Genomic DNA, 22,267 nt, shown 5'->3' on the forward strand with positions numbered 1-22,267 from the left:
GCAAAAATTTTATTTTGCTGTGTTCGAAATTTTTAAAAATTCGGTTCGCATTTGAATAGTTTAGAACACGAAATTGGAGGAATTTTTTGCAAGACTTTTTATGTGCGATTTTCGCATTTAATTCGCCTCTCCCAATTAAATGTAAAATTCAGATTCAGAATTTCACTTCCTTATTCAGTAAGACCTAAGAATTTTTAGTGATTGTTTCAAATTAGAGTAAGTAATTTTCTGTGGGAGGAATTCCAAATGAACTTTCCCACAATGATTTCGGATGACGTATTAAGCTTTTGTTTTTTATGTTGAATCCATTTAAAAAATTTGAACAGTAATAACTTTCAAGAAAAAATGAGTTTTGGTACAAAAAAAATTGCGAGAGCGAAAGCTTTTGAAAATTTATAAATCAAAAAACAAACCAGCATCGTTTAAGATTTTATTTTATTGGTTTTCACACGTTTCAAAATCGAAAAATCATTTTCAAAAAATTTCATTTTGAAACCGTAATAAGCTATGATACGATTGTTTCAAATTAATTTTCTGTGGGAGGAATTCCAAATGAATTTTCCCACATTGATTTCGGATGACGTATTAAGCTTTTGTTTTTAATTTTGAATCCATTTAAAAAATTTGAACAGTAATAACTTTCAAGAAAAAATGAGTTTTGGTACAAAAAAAATTGCGAGAGCGAAAGCTTTTGAAAATTTATAAATCAAAAAACAAACCAGCATCGTTTAAGATTTTTTTTTATTGGTTTTCACACGTTTCAAAATCGAAAAATCATTTTCAAGAAATTTCATTTTGAAACCGAAAGCTATGATTGATTGTTTCAAATTAATTTTCTGTGGGAGCAATTCCAAATGAACTTTCCCACAATGATTTCGGATGACGTATTAAGCTTTTGTTTTTAATTTTGAATCCATTTAAAAAATTTGAACAGTAATAACTTTCAAGAAAAAATGAGTTTTGGTACAAAAAAAATTGCGAGAGCGAAAGCTTTTGAAAATTTATAAATCAAAAAACAAACCAGCATCGTTTAAGATTTTTTTTTATTGGTTTTCACACGTTTCAAAATCGAAAAATCATTTTCAAAAAATTTCATTTTGAAACCGTAATAAGCTATGATACGATTGTTTCAAATTAATTTTCTGTGGGAGGAATTCCAAATGTATTTTCCCACATTGATTTCGGATGACTTGCGCTTTTGTTTTTAATGTTGAATTCTTTTGAAAAATTTGAATTGTAATAAAAAAAAATCAGTTTTGTACCTAATTAAAAAAAAATGAATACGAGAGCAAAGCTTTGGAAAATTTTTAAATCAAAAAACAAACCAGCATCGTTTAAGATTTAATTTTATTGGTTTTCACACGTTTAAAATTTAAAAAATCATTTTCAAAAAATTGCATTTTGAAATCGAAAGCTATGATTGATTGTTACAAATTAATTTTCTGTGGGAGGAATTCAAAATGAATTTTACCGCAATGATTTTCGGATGACGTACGAGTTTTTGTTTTTTATGTTGAATTATTTAGAAAAATTTGAACAAAATTTTCAAAAAAATTCAGTTTTGAAACAAAAAAAAATGCGAGAGCAAAAGCTTTTGAAAATTTATGAATCAAAAAACAAACCAGCATCGCTTTTCACACGTTTAAAATACGAAAAATCATTTTCAAAAAGTTTCATTTTGAATCTGAAGGGAAGGGTAAGATTGGCTCGAGCAAGCCAAGGACAAGAGCTTTCAGTAACTTATAGTTCTCAAGAAATAAAACGACATTAGTTTTGTTTTGATTTTTGCAAGCTTTGAATCATGTCTGCTTCTGAGCAATAATTTTCAAAAAATTATAATCTAGCAATGCAAAAGCTTTTGAAAATTTCCAATTAGAGAGATAGAATGACATACTTCAGGTTAGTTTTTCGGTATTTGGGCTTTGACAACAAAATTTCAGTCTTAGAATAAAAGAGCAAGTAGATATAACTACTATTAAGTATACTTAAGGTACTTACCTATGTACCTGTTGGAAAATTTATAATTCTTTAAAAGAAACCACACAATCTTTAATAGAGTCAGTAGTTCATTTTCTTGATATTTTGTATATACGAGTATTTTAAATAACCCATCGCTCGCACTTTTGAAATTTGAATGTAATTCATTTCATGTACGAGTACTATGTAGTTTAGGTATAGCAATTTCAGAGCAAATGTTTTTGGAAATTTACAATTTAAAAACGAGAAAGGAAAGATACTCAAGATGTAAGAAATATGCTGGAGGTACTCGAATGATTAATCAAAATTGAGATTAAGCATTTTCTTTGTGATTCTTTATTCGATGAGAATTAAATCCAGTTGAAAAATAACGCGCGCCAGCTTCTTATAGTTTTTTCTTAATTTTTCGGAACAATATATTTATTACATTGTGAACAAATTTATGAGAAAAATGGACATCGATAAATTATCGTCAAGTCTAAATGCCGTGCATTCCCATTTATTATCGATATTATTTAATATTCATACGCTACCTCGTGTAATTCAACTCAAATGGAGGTATTTTATAGAATTGTGAACTAAATCCAGTTGAAAAATGAACGCAGCTTCTTATACAGTTTTTTCTCAATTTTTCGGAACAATTTAATTATTACATCGTGAACAAATTTCTGAGAAAACTGAACATCGATGAATTATCAACAAGTCTAAATGCCGTGCGTTTCTATAATCATTATCGATATTATTTAATTATTCATACGTACAGTACACCTCCTGTGTTTTAACTCAAATGGAGGTATTTATTTTATAGAACTCTTAGCGATGATGAAATTTATTTCTTCTATAATCTTCAATACATAATGTAAAGATATCTAAAGACCATTAAATGATGTTTCATTTAAATGAACTCTCGTTGCTTGTGCAAAATTATACTATTTATTAGAACATTTGGAACCACCAGTTTTTATAGAACGCCACGTAGTATTCGCGCTATAGCCCTAGTACCACATGTTCACAGGGTAGCTGCTTGCACTAAATCACGCTCCGAGATCCAGACGACCCGGGTTCGAATCCCGCCGCCGGCAAAAAATTTATTCGATCATCGCGACGAATGGGATTATGAAAATGGAATTGATGTACGGTAAATCGAGGAAAAATAAATATAAAATAATAAATGTAAGTAATGCGTGATAAATAACTGAAACATAGTGCGTTTCAGAAATGGATATAACGTAACATAAATGTGACAAATCTGTGACATGAGAATGTTACGTTACACGCTAAGCAAACTAATTACTCAACAACTACTGCGAAATAAATATTTTTAAACGCGACTTAAATGTGTCATAATTTATGGCACATAATAGAGCCTATAAATTTCGTTTTTCATGAGGTATTTATGTGACTTTGAAAGGACAACATTTAGGGTACATAAAAATCTTGTCATATAGGTGTCGTAATGTATGGCACATAATAGAGCATATAAATTTCGTTTTTCATGGAGCACTTATGTCACTTGCATGAAATGCTATTTAAGTAACTTGAAATGGCAACAGAAAAGTACCATAGATTATGGCACATAATAGAGCATATAAATTTCGTTTTTCATGGAGCCCTTATGTCACTTTGAAAGGACAACATTTAGAGTTCATAAAAACTTCTCATACAGGTGTCATGATGTATGGCACATAATAGAGCATATAAATTTCGTTTTTCATGGAGCACTTATGTCACTTGAATGAAATGATATTCAAGTTACTTGAAATGACAACAGAAAAGTGCCATAGCTGATGGCACATAATAGAGCATATAAATTTCGTTTTTCATGCAACATTTTTGTCACCTGGAAAGAACACAATTTATGTGACATGAAATCAGGCTAGAAATGTGCCATAGCTGATGGCACATAATAGAGCATATAAATTTCGTTTTTCATGCAACATTTATGTCACTTGGGAGGGATAAAATTTATGTAACATGAAATTGTACTTAGAAAGTGCCATGGCATATGTCACATAATACAGCCTATAAATTTCGTTTTTCATGTGCCATTTATGAAATTTTAACATGATGCAGAAATGTATAATAGATATGCCAATGAAAAAGGCCTCTGCTCATGTTACATTAATGTTGCATGATAAACGAAATTTATATGCTCTATTATGTGACATGTGGCATGGCACATTTATGGCAAATGCGTGGCACCGTCGGGGTCCTACGAAAAAATTATACTGAAGAAAATTGTAAAGAATTAGATTTCCAATTGACATAATGTCGTTAATTTTTTTCTAGGATGCTTAATTTTTGAGTATTTTACAAAAAACTAAAATTTTTTGAAAAATTTGCCAACTGAGCTTCATAAAAATTGATCTGGAGACGAAAAGAAGCGTCCTACGAAAAAATTACACTCAGGAAAATTGTAGAGAATTTAATTTCCAATCGACATAATGTCGTTAGTTTTTTTCTAGGATGCTTAGTTTTTGAATTTTTTTTTTACAAAAAACTAAGACTCTTGGAAATGAACTTTTGAAAAATTGATCATAAAAATCATCAAGTCACAAAAATTGATCTGGAGGCGAAAGGAAGCTTCCAAAAAACTTTCATGATTAACAAAGTTGTAGAGAATTAAATTTCCAATCGACCTAATGCCGGTAGTTTTTTCTAGGATGCTTAGTTTTTGATTTTTTTTACAAAAAACTAAAACGTGAAAATCGGGGTACTGACTTTTGGGCCACTCTGTACATATTTTTCCTCATAAAATCCAACCACTTTAGAAAGTGATCGAGTGTATAAAAAAAATAAATTTCAAAATAAGGACCACTCTATAGCACTCAAATCTGATAAAAATTTCAAAAATTTGATGACACGTCATTTGACAGATTTTTGGAAGCATTGACTTCGGATACCCGGCTATTTTTGGAATATAATCCATCATTAGAGCCTCTCCAGCATTCAATTTTAATCAAATTTGAAATTATAAATATGTAAGAGGTGGATTACGAGGCATTGGTGGTCAATGAGTTCGATTATTTGTTCATTTTTAAAAGGAATCTGACCTCTCAAAATCTCTCTGCCACCAAGTTTTCTCAAAATGAAAGACAAATGGGTGGCTGAGAAGTTGTTTTTTTTTTATCTTTCTGATTTTTCATTGCAATCTCAAAAATAAAGCTTCCCCAGGAAACAAAAGAATTCAATTACTTTTTGGGTGTTAAATTTGAAGCTCTACAATTTTGTTCATTTTCAAATTCTGATGAAACATTATTTTTTCATAAAAATTGGGTTTTAAGATGAAAAATTTAATATGGTATTTCCCTCCATTTTATCTCACAAAATTAATTTTTGAAAAATTCAGGGCTTTGACAAAAAAAAAATAATAAAGAGGAAGAAAATTATGAATTATAAAATTTCTCACTTGCAGAGCATGATTAAAACTTTTTTTATGACGTTGTGGTGAGGTAAATTACTGGGGGGGGGGGGACTAGGAAGTTCATGCAACTTCGAAAGATTTTTCTTTCTACAACTTTATACATGACCCATCCCATACATTGATAATTTCAATTCTCACTCACTGAATAGAACTAAAACCGAACCAGTAGTAAAAAAAAAGTCCGCATTTCTTTTCAATTTTCCATCACTTCGCCTTCGAATTCACTTTCTCATTGATGAATTACTTTCAACTACGCGAACTAATTCAATTTCCAGAGTAATAAAACTGCAAAAGTTTTTTTTTTTTCATCACTCGCTACACTTTTTCGCAATTTTCACAAAAGAGTCTGAAAATAGTAGGACTAATAACTGGCAGCATTTTATAAATTACATCGGGTCGAAGGATTCGTTCGCACGTAGGTACTCGTAAAAGAGCAAGAGCGAGAGAGAGAGAACGAGACGCGAACAGTGCGTAAAAAAGGAGTTAAATCATTCAAATGATACTTTAATCAACGTTTCACCTGCGATAAGAATGGAAAGCTAGAAGCCAATAAGTCATTGAAAAATTGAAAGCTTTCTCGGCGACGACCGTCGATCGACGACGACGCGACATAAAACCGAGAAAAAGAGAATAAAGCTGTTGAAATGTAATTCGCAAGCTGTAAAAGCTGACACGAATCGGGACAAGAGAAAAAAAAGGAAAAAAATTCTCCTAAAGGACCGATGAATAAGAAAGTATTCGAGTATATATGTACGATGGCGTCTTGTAATATTTACCGAGATTGATTTCCCTTTTCGACTAGTGTTTGATAAACTACCGGACGGACGTTGCGGACATCGCCGCACTATTTGGAAATTTATACAAACAAACAAAAAAACACACAGAATCTCTTCTCGATAAAGTTTTCAATTTTTTTTTTTTCGAAACAAACTCGTGTTGGAATGAAAAAAAAGACTCGAAATAAAGAGTGGGTAAATATAAATCTCGTCTGATATTCTATATGAAGAGAAAGGCGACGACGAACATTGACTCTACATGCATAGATGTCCTAGCTGTGTATATAACAAAAAAAAAGACCGGAGAGAAGACTAAAAATAAGAGAAAAAAATTTCGTGTGATAGCAACGCGTTACAGTATTACCAGCAACTCTGTGTACAGCTAGAGAGCTCTATGGACTGGCAAAAGGCGAGCGAAAGAGTTGGAGAAATGAAAAGCATCAAGGGTAGAGAAACCGAGAGATGAACAGAGAGAGAACGAGGACAGGAAGTTCGGAATTGGAACTTTCAATATAATGGAAATGGCTCGGAAAGCTATTCCTTGTTTTATATGTGATGCGCTGAGGGAAAGCTTTTGGTTTTTATTTCTTAGCTAATGGAGTAGGATGTAGCATGCTACACAGAAGGTTAGGTGGTAGCCTGGCTGAAGCAGGGCGACGTGACGAGGGGGAAGGGCATACAGCACAGAGTGTTAAGTTTGGTAAAAGGTAGGTGACAGCGGTCGCGCACATTACCAAAAAGGAAAAGGCCTGTTTCTCTTCGTCTGATTTTTGGCGCGCGCCTATCGCACCATCTCGCTTTGGCGCGGATTTTTAGTTGCCATGCCGGTTGCCTAACGCGAAGGGACAAGGCAGACGGCAGCGGTGTGGCGGGGTAAGCGAGCGACGCGCGAGCAAATACCACTAAAAGCGATGTATTTGTATTTTAAAAGTAAAATAAATAGCGATGCCTGTACCGCAGCCGTCTTACGTCTTATTGCCATTTCATGTCGTTGGTAAAACGCACTCTGCGCGACCGTCTTTTAGCATGTGCATTTGCGCTGCTGTGCCTCTCGCTTTTGCTATGCCTTTCTCGTTCCCTCTGCCTCTCTTGGCTGCTGCAAAAGGCTTTTCCAAATCGTGTTTAAATTACCTAGTTCCAAGTCCGAATGGGTTTCTCTTATAGGTATATTACGTCGACTACTCTCTGAGCGAAGGTGCGATGGGGAATTGACGATTATACGACGTCAGCCGGCAAAACCAGCATCAGGATTTCCTTTCGTTAACCTGCCAGCGGTGAGAGGGCGGTTTATATACAGTACAGCGATAGTTCGGACCATAATGAGTCGAATGCACAAGGAAGAGTAAGCCCAGCTATGTCTTCGTGGGAGGAAGAAAAGATTAGGGACCTCAAGTCCGATTTTTCAAGTAGACATCATGGGCAAACATTTTTGTGATTTAAAAAAAATCATCTTACCATCGTGAAGAAAAATTAATTTCCAACAAATTGACCTATATTGCTGTGTTCAAAATTGTTCATAAGAGTCCAAAAAAAGTTCTCATAAAAATTTTTGATTTTCTGTCAGTATTTTAATGCATTTTTTTGATAGATCGCAAGACACCTTCCTCAAAAAGCTCGAAAATTATGACTTAATTTCAGGCTCAAAATTCTTCAAAGATGCTCAAAAAACATTTTCGTTAAGATATTCGAATTTCTAGCAACATTTTTACCAAGATAAGTACTTCTAAAAATCACATGACGCATGTTCCGAAATCCCAAAAATCAGGACTCAACTTTGGGCTCAAAATCCCTCCAAAATTCTCAAAAAATCATCTTCATTGTATTCGAATTTCTTGCATCATTTTAACTTATTTTGATAGGTCACATGACACGTCTTCAGAAATCCCAAAAATCATGGCCCGATTTTGAGCTCAAAACCCTTCCAAAAATGCTCAACCCATCTTCACTGGAATATTCGATTTTCTTGCATCATTCTAATTTAGTTCGATAGGTCACATGACATATTTTTAGATATCCCAAAAATCATAATTTTGAGCTCAAAATTTTTCTATCGTTGAAATATTAAAATTTTTTGCAAAATTTCAACCTATTTCGATACGTTACATGACATATCTATTTTTAGAAATCCAGAAATTCATATGGCCCAATTTTGAGCTCAAAATCCTTCCAAAATGGTCGAAAAAAAACTTTCGTTGAAATATTCGAATTTCTAGCAAAATTTTAACCTATTTCGATAGGTCGCATGACTTATTTTCAGAAATAACTCATAATCTGATTTTGGCCTCAGAATTCATCAGAAATGCTCAAAAAACATCTTCGTTGAAGTATTCGAATTTCTTGCAAAATTTCAACTCATTTCGAACGGTCGCATGACACATTTTAAAAAATTCCAAAAATCATGACCTAATTTTAGGCTCAAAATTCTTCCAAAATGTTCAACAAAAGTTTTCGTCAAAATATTTGAATTCCTCGCGAAATTTTAATCCATTTTGATAGGTCACCGGGTCACTTTTACGTAGGTAGGTACGTACAACAGTTCATTTTTACTAAAAATTGGTGAGGGGCAACTTCGGTTATTTTGTTAGTGTGGGGTACTGGTATGCTTGGTGGGAGAGGGAGGGATTCTGATTAGAATAAATTTTTCAGGTTGATTTAAAATGAACATTTTTGGAATAATCTCAAATGAAATTTTCATGTGATGATTTCGAATAAATTTTTTTCGAGCTGATTTAGAATAAGTAACATTTTCAAGATGATTTGGAATTTTGTGGTTTTTTTTTCAGATTAGGATTTCTTCTTTATCATATTTAATAATTAATAAATGTTTGATGGTTATTTCAAATCATTTTTTCCCTGATCATTTTGAATTTAATTTTTGTGATTTCAAATATCTACTTTTTTAGTGGGTAGTGATTTTTGGATAAATTTTTTAGAGAAAGTTAGGTTCAAATAAATGTTTTCAGACAATTTCGAATGATTTTTTTTCTTGATGGTGGTGTACATAGAAATTGATCGATTTGATGAAGAATTTTCGCGCCTTTATTCCAAACTGGGTATTACTTTTTCGTGATTTCAAATCAGTTTTTGGAATTTTGATGATTTTTTTGGGGCAATCACAAAATGAATTTTTTATGGATTTTTCTAATTTACAGTGAGTACCCTAATTTCAAATTAATTTTTGTTCAGTAGTCAAGACAAGACATTTATTTTTAAAGTGCTTACAACACAATAATATTTTGGTTTTAAAAGCACTTATACTATTTTTTGAAAAATTAAACTAGATGGAGTAAATTATCAATTTTAATTAACTTAATAATATTATTAAAATTTAATTTATTATCAATGAATTTATTTAAATCATCTTTTAGATTTTGAAGGTTTAAAAAGGGGCAAACAATCAAGTGGTTGTTATCAAAAATTACGTTACAATTACAACATAAAGGGGGATTAATTTTTTTCAAAATATAATTATGAGTTAATCTAGTGTGACCAATCAAAAGTCTAGTAATTTTTGTTTGAGATCGACGATTAATACTTTTAATTTTGTTGAAGTAGTGATTCAAAATAAATTTTTCAGAAATGATAGAATTTTTTCCAATTTAATTTAAGATTTGAAGTAGAGGAAAAACATTATTTTTAGTGTGGTGGGGGGGGGGTTAGTGGTTACTGGCTGCTACTGTTACTCAGTTCTATAATTCATACTGATTTTTCAAATTTTGATCAAAATATTTTTTTGAACAAGATCTCCTTGAAAAAAAAAAAGAATTGCTCTTTCTACTGTAGGAATTTTTTGGGGGTGATTTAGGATTATATTTTTTATTTTTGATCCACCCACAAATTGCAGATCAGTTTTACTTGACTAGCCAATTTTTTCATAGGTACAAGATTTAATTATCTCAAAATTTGAGTCCAAGGATCTTGAAAAATTGAACTTTAGGCACAATATTATCCTCCTCTCACGAAGGAATAGCTGGGCTAACTCGGTGTTAGTCTCAGCTACACGTGATGATAGTATAAGAGACCTAAGGTAACTTTTACACGTGGAAAATACCTACATCCTGAAGAACTCGCCGACTCAACTCGAGTCGATTAATTCTATTATGACAGCAGCCTCTTGTAAAGAGCCCTTTTCGGCGAATAAAACATTTTTGGAATTACATTACAAAAATGATGCTCAGTTAAAAAGGATATGTTGCTGCAAGAGGCGGCGAAAGTATAGAAAATTTATAGCTTTTCACGAAAGTTAATTTCACCTTATAGTAACTAGGTATTAACGCTCGTTGAAGGAGTTTTTTTCCTCTTTCGCTATGCTGTAGCCTGTATACTACAGTAAAACTTGGTGAATGCGTGCGAGAAAATTTATTTTACCGTGTTGGAATATATACTATTTAAAATATTTAATCTCGTTAGGCGATTTCGACGCGAAAAAAATTTAATACTGGGGCCTGCCTTGCCCGAGCTCTTCTGTTTCGTTGTTGAAAAAGCCTTAGATGGTATGCGCGATTCGAGCGAGAGACTCATGTAATAAAATTTTATATCGCCGAGGATTTCGAATTAATGGCACAATTTACTTAACTAGTACACGATGCTGTTATTTTAGTATGCGTATACCTGGTCGCATTAGAAATTATAGGTTTGAGTAGTTATCTGTATTCAATTGCTATAGATATGATGCTGGATCATTTATCATTCGAAAGACATAATTAGACCGAAAGTTCAATTCATTCGAATTAATTATAGACTTACAGTCTGCCGAATAATTGACTATTTTATACAGAGAGTGTCCCATCAAACGTCTGCCATAATTGGGCATTCAACTATGAACGAGTAACAGGATGCATTATGTTATGGGATTTGAAGGCGCAACAGTTTCAAATCAAAATGTCACTTTTAAATTCAAAATTTACAGTAAAATATTTCAATAATTTGAAAGAATTTTCATTCAACCTCATACGAGTAACATGGAAGTGATTTTCTTTACTTTTTTAAAGCTAAATTAAATGATACTTTGCTCTTCCATACAAAAAAATGTACGAATAGCTCAAAAATAAGCTCAACTGTTTCTTTCTCAACCTATCCTATCTACACTCAACTATGAAAAAAAAAACCTCGAAAACGAAATTACACCTTGCAATTGAAATGATAACTTCAAACCATTCGAATCGCACACACGACCAACACTGCACTCTGTTGCGCTCCCCTCATATAAATACATTGGAATTGCAAAACCGTACAATAATTCTTTAACCCCAATGTAAATAAAACCTTAGAAACGGAGCCAGCACCTCCTTAACTTTTTTTTATTACCATTAACGCGCTATATTTTTCTAAAGCAACAGGATCAAAAGCGAGAACGCTTCGTTGGGTGAATTTTCGCAGCAAGCAACACACCACGAGGAAAAAGAAAAGCGAAATGAAACGCAACGCAGGGCGAATGCGGTTTCTCACCTATACACACTTACACAGCACATATAAGCCAAACCATGTCTATAAATTGCGGTAGAAATTACTGAATACGATGTTTACAAGATTGGATATAGATTTTCATTCTATCAATTTTGCAAAAACAGCACCCGGGTGAGAGGCGACGCGACGTGCGACGCGATTTCAGTTGAAATACCCGAACGAACGACGATAGTGTACATCGGTATTGGTATCGGTACACCTCTAACCTACCTGCCTGCCTTCGTATATATATACACATATCGAGGAGAGTAAAACGATACGATACGATGGAAAGAAATACCCATTTTTTAACTCTTAAACTATTGCCATAGAATTCGTTGTTGATATTTGCTTTCTACGACACAGTGATGGCTAAAATACGTGTATGTAAGTACAATCAACCACTATTACATCGTCAATTTCATTTTATAGAAGATGTTGTATACAGGGTGTCCTATCTAGATGAAGTCTCCTTCCATATAGGTCACATAGGCAACCAATCGTGAATCCATAATATACTGGTACGTGTTTGCTTGACGTACTACATATTTGAAAGGGTGAGGAAGGGAGAGGGGGGTCGAGTTTCTAATCATGATCACATTGCAAGGCAAAAAATGAAAAAAATTGCTTAAAGATTAATCATTTTTACCATTTTTATAGATGATAGGTACCTACATAGTGAAAAATGTCACTCCTTACTAGTTTTCCAAAAACCAAGTTTTCTGATGAAAAAATTGAAAAAAGAACTTTACTCGTACGCATTTTCAAGAAAAATTGAGGAAGCTGAGACTGAGAAAAAACTAGACTGCAGAATATGGAATTTTCCTACAGTAGAAAGAGCATTTTTTTTTCAAGGTCGAGATATCCTTCAGAAAATATTTTCATCAAAATTTAAAAGTTCAGTATGAATTGAACATTTTTTTTTTTTTTTTTTTAGAACTGAGTAACAGTGGCCCCCTTCTCCCTCGCCAAAAACCATATTTTTTCCTCTAATTCAAAAAAAAATTTAACATGAATTCTCTATTTTTATTAAGCTGTTCAATAAATTTTCAACAATATTTTAATGAATAAAAAAGTTTTTAAACATTTTTTGAAGGTTGATACTTGATGGATTTTTAGTTTTTAGAAATCAATCGATCAAGAAATTCTGAATTTTTGATGGATTAAGATAGATGGCTGAATACTTTATCATTGAAAATATCAACGTTTTTTTCCAAACAATAGTAATATGTGACGTGATGGGACAAAATCGACCTTCGGACCTAAAAAATTATTTTTCACTTTTTGACGGATTTTTGGTACTCGGACATTCAAAAATCATTTAAAACCACTCAGAAGTCCCTATGATTTGCATAGCTCCATAATACATGGTAATCCAGTCAGAAGTGTGCTCATTTTTTTTATTTTTTTTATTTTTTTTATTTATTTTTTATTTTTTCATTATTTCAACTTTTAAATCGACCTGGAGGCGAAACAAAGCGCTCTACGAGAAAAATACATCGAGCAAAGTTGTAGAGAATTGAATTTCCAAAAACCTACAAGAGGTTTATTTTTCTCCTAAATGCATAGTTTTTCCGTTTTTCTCAAAAAACAAAAACCTCATGATGATTACCATAAAATTTCTGTTTTTTGAGAAAAATGGAAAAACTATGCATTTAGGAGAAAAATAAACCTCTTATAGGTTTTTGGAAATTTAATTCTCTACACAAAGGCATTGAAGAGAACAAATTAGTTGACAAAATGGCAAAAGAAGCAGCCTCACTTCAACCAGTACCAAACATACCAGTCCACAGTGTTGACTTCAAAACTGTGGAGAAAAACCAGATACTCCGAATGGTCTAATAATTGGAATTGTATCAACACAATATCTAATAAACTGAGATCCATCAAACCTTCAGCCAAATTCTGGTCCACCTCCTAACAAATAAACCACCAAGAGGAAACAGTTCTGTGTAAAATGCGTATTGGTCACTCTAAACTTACTCATGCGTATCTCCTTGAAAACCCCCTCCTCTTTTGTGTACCCTATGTTCTGTCCAAATCACAATCCAGCACATTTCAGTAGTCTGTCCAAAGTACCGCAAATTGAGAAATAATTTTAAACTACCAACTACTTTACCAGACATTCTACTTGATGACCCACAGACCATAACCAACCTATTCAAGTTTCTTCAATCCAGTAGACTTTTAACTCAACTGTAACCTTTTTACCTGCCGTGCCTCTGGCCTTTGTTGCAGTAAAGGCATATTAATGGAAAAAAGTAAACCGTAAGTAAAAATAAGTGATTTGAAAATTTTAAACTGCTCAGTAGAACCCTAAAAATGGTCATGGATTGTGACCAGGGCTGTTAAATTACCGCAATTTATTCGCTGGTAAGATATGGCGGTAAAATACGGTATTTTACGGTATTTATGGTATTTTACTAATTTGGATATGAAGAGTTATTTTTTGTAGTTTGACTTCGAAGTTGTGAACTTCTGACCTGCCTCTGAAGTAAATTTTCATCTGTTTTAGGTGTTATTAAAGATTATAGAAAATTTTCCATGGACATTTTTTGGAAATTTATGGGGAAAATTTTTGGTAACTTTCAAATCATAAATTTTCATAGAAATTTGGAAATTTATGAAGGAAAGATGGGAAAAAAGTGTTAATTTGGCTTTTTGGTAAATTATGGTAAAATACGGTAATAAACTGTTGGTAAAATATGGTAAAATACCGCCGTAATTTACCAACAAAAATTACCTTACAGCCCTGATTGTGACACAAATAGCATAGATCGACGCAGACTCTCAAATACTTTCATTTAGAACTGGGCCATTTTTCCCTAAACAGGTTGGGTAGCGATAGGAGCAAAAAAACTATTATTTTTTCAAAAAGTCTCTCTCTTCAAGGGCCCAGTTTACCCCTTCAAGGGCACCCCCACAGCTAAAAATTTTTCTGAGTAATTTTCAATTCAAAATGAAGGTTTCCGTCGAATTTAGTCAAAATCCGCTGGATTTTTTTCGGATCCACCCTAATGCAATTGTTTCTTAAGAACCATTTTTGCCCGAGTATTTCAAATTAAGTAGATACATAAGTATAATAATTATGTATGTACCTACATTTAACTTTTTTTAAAATGATGATTTGCTATAAATTTGATTCTTTAGTACATAAATCCAAAATAAATTTTCCTGCTTGAATAACGTAGCCTACAGCACCTTTGATTTCAAGAACTAGGCAAACCATGATACACGAATTGAAGATGGGCTGCTCATATTATTAGATGAGGGACACAACTTGACTCACAATCAGGACACCCTGTACAGCAATTCGCTAGCAAAAAGACATCCAACGCACAGCTACCTTTAAACTCACAGTACCACAAAATGATCACATAAAATTTCTTCCAACTTATAAGCTTCCACTCACGATTCTCCTCTTTTTTCCCCAACAAATGAAATTGTCTGAAAACACGCGAGATACGAGTACCTATATCGAAATAATAGCGCGATACCTACGTGTTTTCGATCAGCCTTAACGCGACCAACGGACCGACCTACGATGACGTCGTCGCAGTCGTTCCATAAGGCTGCAAAGGCTGCTGTACAGCCACAGAAGACGGCAATGGCGCAACTTTTGGAAACCATCTTCAGCATAGAGAGTGCGTTATTTTTAACCGCACAACGTGCCGCGCTATACGGATCAACGTCAGCTCGCTATGAGAAAAAGAACCGACTACCCGAAAATGTAATATATGAATGAAATGGGGAAGAAAAACCAATTTCAAGTATCGCGAAAGTAATATTGTTATTTAATCGATAGGTATCGAGCACATATATACGGATACACAACACACACATATATCCTATACTACTCGTATATACGATATAGCATAGCCACGGTGGCCAGCCCGAACCAACAACAGAGTAACGCTTCTCATTTCGCTCTCTCCCTCTGGTTTTTATACTATACAGGACCGAACGTAAATGGATAGCGAACGAGGGGCAGCGCCAACTAAACTGAAATCGAATTGTCAATTTTCCGCGTGGTTTATCCTTTACAATCTGATTCAGGAGAGCGAGAAGGAAAAGACAGGAAATAACCTCGTCAGAAAATAGCTTTTCTCTCAATCAAATTGCTGTTTTCCCTTTTTTTTCTCTTTCTCTCTGTTTCTCTCTTTTTTTTTCACCCTCGTCTCCCTTCGCATCTCCGGCTAAACGGCAACCTGCCTACACCACACACTTTACTCTTGGATTTTCCTTCTTTGTCGACTATTCTTCTGTTTCGCGGCAACGACGACGTCGACGACGACGGTTTACTCTTTTATCTATTCCATCATAATGCAATTACCGGCAGCGTTTTCATCAACTTTTACGATTGTTTCCACAAATGAACAATTTGCCAAATGTCTTGTGTATAAATATTAGCTCTCTCTCGCTTTATATCGGTATTAAACTCCTATACACTGTGTGCCGTTCGTTTGACTTTTCTACCACTTTTTCGTCTGCTCAACCATACTATGTACTTGCTCCTAATGTCGAGGTTTTTCCTATACTGTTTATTCGCGACTTCCAAGTTGCTACAGCAGTTTCTATTTCCCTCCCCATTCTTACCCCATCGTTATTTGTAATGAAATTGCAGTCAATTACTACACGTTGATAGAATTTTTTCGTATTGCCACTGACGACAATTTGCCGTCTTCGTGTCCACCGTCATCTTGTTACAGTCATTTGCGAAATCCCCTCGTTGTTTTTACAACAGTTTTCTCGTTATTTCATCGTCAATGCTTGACCGAAACCTCAGTTTTCAAGCATTCAATAAGTAGTAAATACTTCTTATCGATAGAAGGTAACTATACTAAACGAGAATGTTTTATAGCAATGGATCACACATAAAAATAATAAGACATGCCTAAATTGCCTACACCAATTTATTTCCCATACTCTATCTCTCCGCGCGAGAGCGCCAGCCAGGTGACTAACTTTCCAGACAACCCTCGTATCAAAATTATTGTGAAAATGATTAACTCTGGATTTAAGTAGGTAAAAACTTTTCATTCAAGGACTTGCACTGTTTGAAATTAGGAAAATCTAATAGTCCATTGGAGGCTCCAAAACATCTTGAGACCTTCACTGATCGATTTATTTTTGAGGTTTAAAAATACACTATAATTCAACTTTCAGTTTTCTACCTACCTCAATTTATTAAATTTCAATTTTTTTTATTGGGAAGAAGCCTGTTATCGTTAGAACTAGAATGATTAAGTAGGAAGAGAGATCAATAATGACCTTCTTGGTGGTTTGGTCAATAAATATCCCTTTAGTGGGGAGATTTATCTTATACCTAGCGTCCTAGCTAGCTTGGATAGGCTTTCCTTTCAATTAATCAAACCAGACTAAGATACACAAATTACATAATAAAAGAACAATATAAGACAGGTACTATGTATAGGTTTATTTTTTATTTCATTAAAGTTTCAACAGCATTCATCGTATTATACCAAATATATCGTCGTCGTGGTTCCTTGTCCTTAACAGGACATTGGAAATCACATTTTTGTGGTACCCTAACAGGGTGAGGCGAATGTATATTGCCACTGTGATTATTCTGGGGAATCAACGTTGTTTTGAGCTTTCACGTAGTAGTTTCCCATTGCTTTCTACGCTATCTACAAAGTAGCTCATACATCACTAGCCAGGATTTTACAACCCTGAGTTCTGTAATCACCTCTACCTATAGTTGCTCAACCAGTTACAGCTTTTTGATACCGACAACAGATTGCGTGCATTTCTGTTGCCTCTGCTGTTCTGGTGCTTGGAACTTAACGTGTAATAGATGTTAAACGCACTACAATGTATACATTACACGTTAACGCCTGCATCTCTAGTGGGATTTGAACCCACGACCTCTTGTTCAGAAAGTCGTGGCTCAACCCACTACGCCACTGAGCGAACCGATATATAGCATGCAACAAATGCGATCCGATTTAATAAATAAGATGGGTACCAAAGAAGGTACAATTCTCTTGAAGATCACAGCAATTAACTGACATTGAAATCTTATCAAAATATATTTGTTATATTTCAGATAGGTGAAATAGGTTCTTACATTCAATCATAGAGGATCATTGTTCAATAATCACGATCAAATGACATCATCAATTAACTATGATTAGGCTATAATTAATTAGGTGGAGACACCACCATGTAAGCAACTACTTACAAAACAGTGCTGACCGTCTCACCACCTCTTTTCCTTAGCCTACCCCAATAATAGTGGCTGTTGGTGGCTGCTTTACTTTAAAGAGGATTTATAAACACACACACACACACCAATTTGTAGATACCATGGCTCATCCCAAATTGGCCGCAAAAGGTAAAATGATAACAGAACCTTGGATCATCGTTTTTCTTGATAATTCCAACTTGATGAGTAAATAAAACATGTCACCACCAAGCAAGTATTGGGCTGCTACAAAAAACAATGCGATTTAAGATAAATCCTTGTCGCATAGCGATAAATAGAATTCATTGTTGATGAGACTCCTGTCACTGCAAATAGCTAGAATCAAGTGATTGTACATACTTCTGGTCTTTGGCGCATATTGCTAAGACCTTCAAGTACGTCCTCTATCACACTTTAAGTATATAATTTCCCACGTGACCATGCATCTTTACGAAGCCCACTTGACAGTGGATTGAGAATTTCTAGAAAAGCCTGTGGGAAAATGGCAGCCTGCTAGAAGCAGCCTCGGTTTAAGCGACTGTTCAAGTGGCTGATTCATTAAAATATGGAATGAAATCTACCAAGAAACAAAAAAAGTTTCACCCTGACTGGGGATTGAACCCACGACTCCCACACGGTGATCTGGCATTCTTGCCACACAACTACCAGTGCAACGTAATGAACTGGGTTTTCAAGCAGTATAAATGAATCGGTGGGAACGGAAAGGTAACAAGTCACATTTTTGGAAAAAAAAATTTTCACGGATATAGGGGTTTCAAAGTACGGCGGATCGACTGGTGATGTCAGATTTCCGCAAAACTGCCGGGAAAGTGGTATTTGGGCGCAGAAAAAGGACGGATCCGCATTTATGACTTTTTTGTAAAATTTTTTTGATTCCATGAAAAATAACTAACATTTTTGAGAAGACCATTTTTTGAAATTTAAGTTAATCTCTGAACTGAAAAATGATGAAAAAATTAACAACTTCGGCAAAAAGTCTTAGAACTCAAGGGGTTTTTGGTCAATTTAAACGAGATAGCAGTCTAAATGATGTACTTAGATGTAGAATCAAGCCCCATTCGTGCCCGAGCAATTTCAAAAGAAATTTTGTCGATTGGGTGCAGAAAGGGTCTAAGTCCCATTTGTTTAGGCAGCAACAGCGCCGGCGCACGTGAATATTTTTTTTTCTAAACAGAGCTAAAAATTGTGTCTTGGGGTCCTCTTTCAATGACCTTAAGCATGTTTACCAAAAATTTTTGATTTTCAAATAAATCAGTTTTTTGTTATTCCTGAAAAGTGCGAAAATTGACTTAGCCCCTTTCCGTTCCCACCGATTCAAATGTACCGCACTATACCTTCTTTAACTTTAATTTTTTTAAAGTAAATTGTGCACCCATGTTGAGCATGTGCACTAGAGTACCAGTGTGACCACACATAAAAAAATTGACGTTTTCTTAGGTAATTAGCGAACTAGCGAATCAGCAAATAAACAAGCCATCAGCTATTCGCTGATTGCAAGAGAGTTTTTGCATTTACCTTTTGCTTATTGGGTGATCTAAATTCTAATGCTGTATGCTTTTGAATAGTTCTGCAACAAATCTTGATGGTATGATCAATATAATCTCACCTCAGACATACACAAAATATCGTAATTTATTTTATTTTGAAAAATTATTAATTTTTCTGAATTTACCCTTTCAATTCTTGTATAGATACTTAGAAAGATGCCCGATTTTTATAAAATTAAATTCAAAATAATCTTTTTACTACACGAAATACCGTTAGATATATTTTATTTTGGAAAATTACAAACTTCACCGATTCGATTTGTTTTTCGTTGTTGAAAAAAAAAATGAAAGTAACCCGCCAAAGTTATATCTACAATTTCAGTTTTGGCTTATTACATACATCCTCGCCGTTTTATCTTCATTTTCATATCGAATTGAAATCGGAATTTAGAAACAAATAAACGTAGCTAATTATTTTTGCATATTATTGCTTAGCATTTTAAAATTCTACTCGATGACGACGACGACGACCATGAAAAAGTGGTTACAATAGAGTTTTTTCGCGCTTCGCGCAAAAACTCTAAAATCTGCTGCTTAAAATGCAGCTCAAAAGCGGCTGTTTTTCCGGCATTTTTTTCACAAGCAAGAACTGAGGGCTACTCAAGTGACTGATTTTATAAAAGTAGCCGCTTCCAACAGGCGTTTTTTTCACCGGCAGTTTACTGTCATTTTCCCGCGCATTCTAAGTGGCAGTTTTTGTGAAAAAAAGGCGAATTTTGGTGGAAAAACAGCGAATCTATTGTCAAGTGGGTATGGGATATAAATAGAATGACATAAGGATGCATTATTAGAATAACCACCTAAGCAGTGAAGGCATATTGCACCATATCATGCCCTTTGACTTTTCAAAAATTCGTTCAATTTCAGAACCTAACATGTTACCTAGTTTCTTTACAAGAGAGGTATTGTGAGTCGAGATGGTTGGATTATAGTTGTATGATGTTCGGAAATTTCAATTTTTCTCCCCTCTCTCCTCTTTTTCACTTCGTCCGACTTGACACAAGAATTTGAAAACTCCTTAGTTGATTTATTGCTTCTACGAATCGAAAAACCACAGATAACCGTTTTAAATACTCAAAATCAGATAACGAACTATAACTTCAAAACTGTCAAAAATCCGCACAACTCATCCACTCGTGGAAAAAAAATCACGAAAGAAAGATGCCAACACTGCCAAACAGTATACTTATGCACCTCTGCTTCCCCACAATTCAGCAGGCAAAACAGCAGCGGTGAAATCACACGCGATCGCGAATTCATTTTACTATTTAAATACTACGGTTGATTTCTAATTAGGCACGTTATTCATGAGTATAATGAAACCTATAATTTGATACCTTTATTCGACGTTTAATGAAGTTAATAGCATTAACTAACCTACCGGAAATTCTAGTTACAATGTAATTTCACGAAACAATAAATCTCTAATTACATACTCGGCGTTCGGTAATTAGAAAAAATAGGTTAAGACAATCAGAAATCGTTTGTTCGGTACAAAAATACTCGTAGTATAACTCTCGGTTCGGCGTATACGTATTAATTTCATATTATCTGCGACTCTTTTACCTTTGCATCGACGACTACGACGACGACTCACATACATAAAAAAATTACACATCGGGATCTCGCTCTGCCCCTCCTGTTGTGCCCTGTGACAGAAAAACTATAGACTATATGCACGATGACGATGGAAAAAGGTACTATTAGGCAATAGCAACGAAAAACAAATGCTGTGTACTTGAACGAGTATAATAATTATACACGAAAAAAAAATAGAAGAAGAAAAAAACTTAATTATACAGTTTTTCTGTTATACTATATTATACGATACTGGAGAAGAGAGTTAAAAGGCAGTATTTTTTTTATATTCCAGAGCTACCTTTCGGACGACGACGATGGCAACGTGATCCCCGCGCACGCCTTCACGTACATATCCAATTAGTCTAATTGCCTCTTTATTATGTATAAAAAGAACTTTATTTTTTTTCTATTTACAACTTGTAACCCGCCAGTGTGGAGGATAAAAAAAGCTCCATACAGTCGGAATACGGTACGGTACGGTGGTGGTACCTCTGTCTATACTTTTATCAAACACGGGGTTCTCAACTTTTCATGTACCTATATTACAAAATTATCAGAAATATGCCAAAAAAATAACAGGTTATTTAAAATTCAAACTAATTAACTAACCTATAGGCTACACTTCACGTACCTACATATAAACCAATTAGGTACTATTCTATTAATCTATCGATACCTATCTCGTATACAGTCGAAGCGTATAGGTATGAACTTCTACCGCCCGATTAATTGAAACAGATAACTACAGGTATCGATCACAGGTGAGAAGGAGGGTCTATAGGTTATTATACTCGATACTTTCAACGCTGTCATAATTTTTTTTTCAAATCTTCTCAGCGAGCGTAGGTATAATAGTTATAAACGTATTTATTGAAAATTCTTTTTACACGTATTTTATTCTCTTCAACACTTCGAATTGTATGCAGAGACTTCCCTTTTGTTTCTTTTCTCTCTATCAACTTCCTTCTCTTATACGATAATTCTACACAGATAATCCTATTTCAATAAATTGTTGTATAATCTTCCAATAATGCTTCTTGGTGCGTATCAACAAACGTCAAATAGCAAATTAATTTCACTCGTTTCCTTCTTAGAGTATGGTGTTAGATTAGGATTGTTTGTGTGTGTGATTTTTTATCACCGTATTTTACTCTTACATACTTACGAGTAGAAAAAAATAAAAAATGAAAAATTGCTTTTTATGGTCTTACTCAGTTACAAAGACCACATTGTTTTTTTTTCGTAGATTTTCATTTTTATTATTTTCAAGATAATCAAAAAATACTTC

General features: G+C 34.0%; 1 protein-coding gene across 10 annotated transcripts in view; it reads right to left on the reverse strand.

Moving 5' to 3' along the window:
* The window catches only part of LOC135835428 (LIM domain only protein 3-like), a 272,343-nt gene that overhangs the window by 68,442 nt on the left and 181,634 nt on the right, over positions 1–22,267 (reverse strand). The window lies entirely within an intron of this gene.

The sequence above is a fragment of the Planococcus citri genome, chromosome 2, assembly GCF_950023065.1.
Source record: "Planococcus citri chromosome 2, ihPlaCitr1.1, whole genome shotgun sequence".
Lineage (NCBI taxonomy): Eukaryota > Metazoa > Arthropoda > Insecta > Hemiptera > Pseudococcidae > Planococcus > Planococcus citri.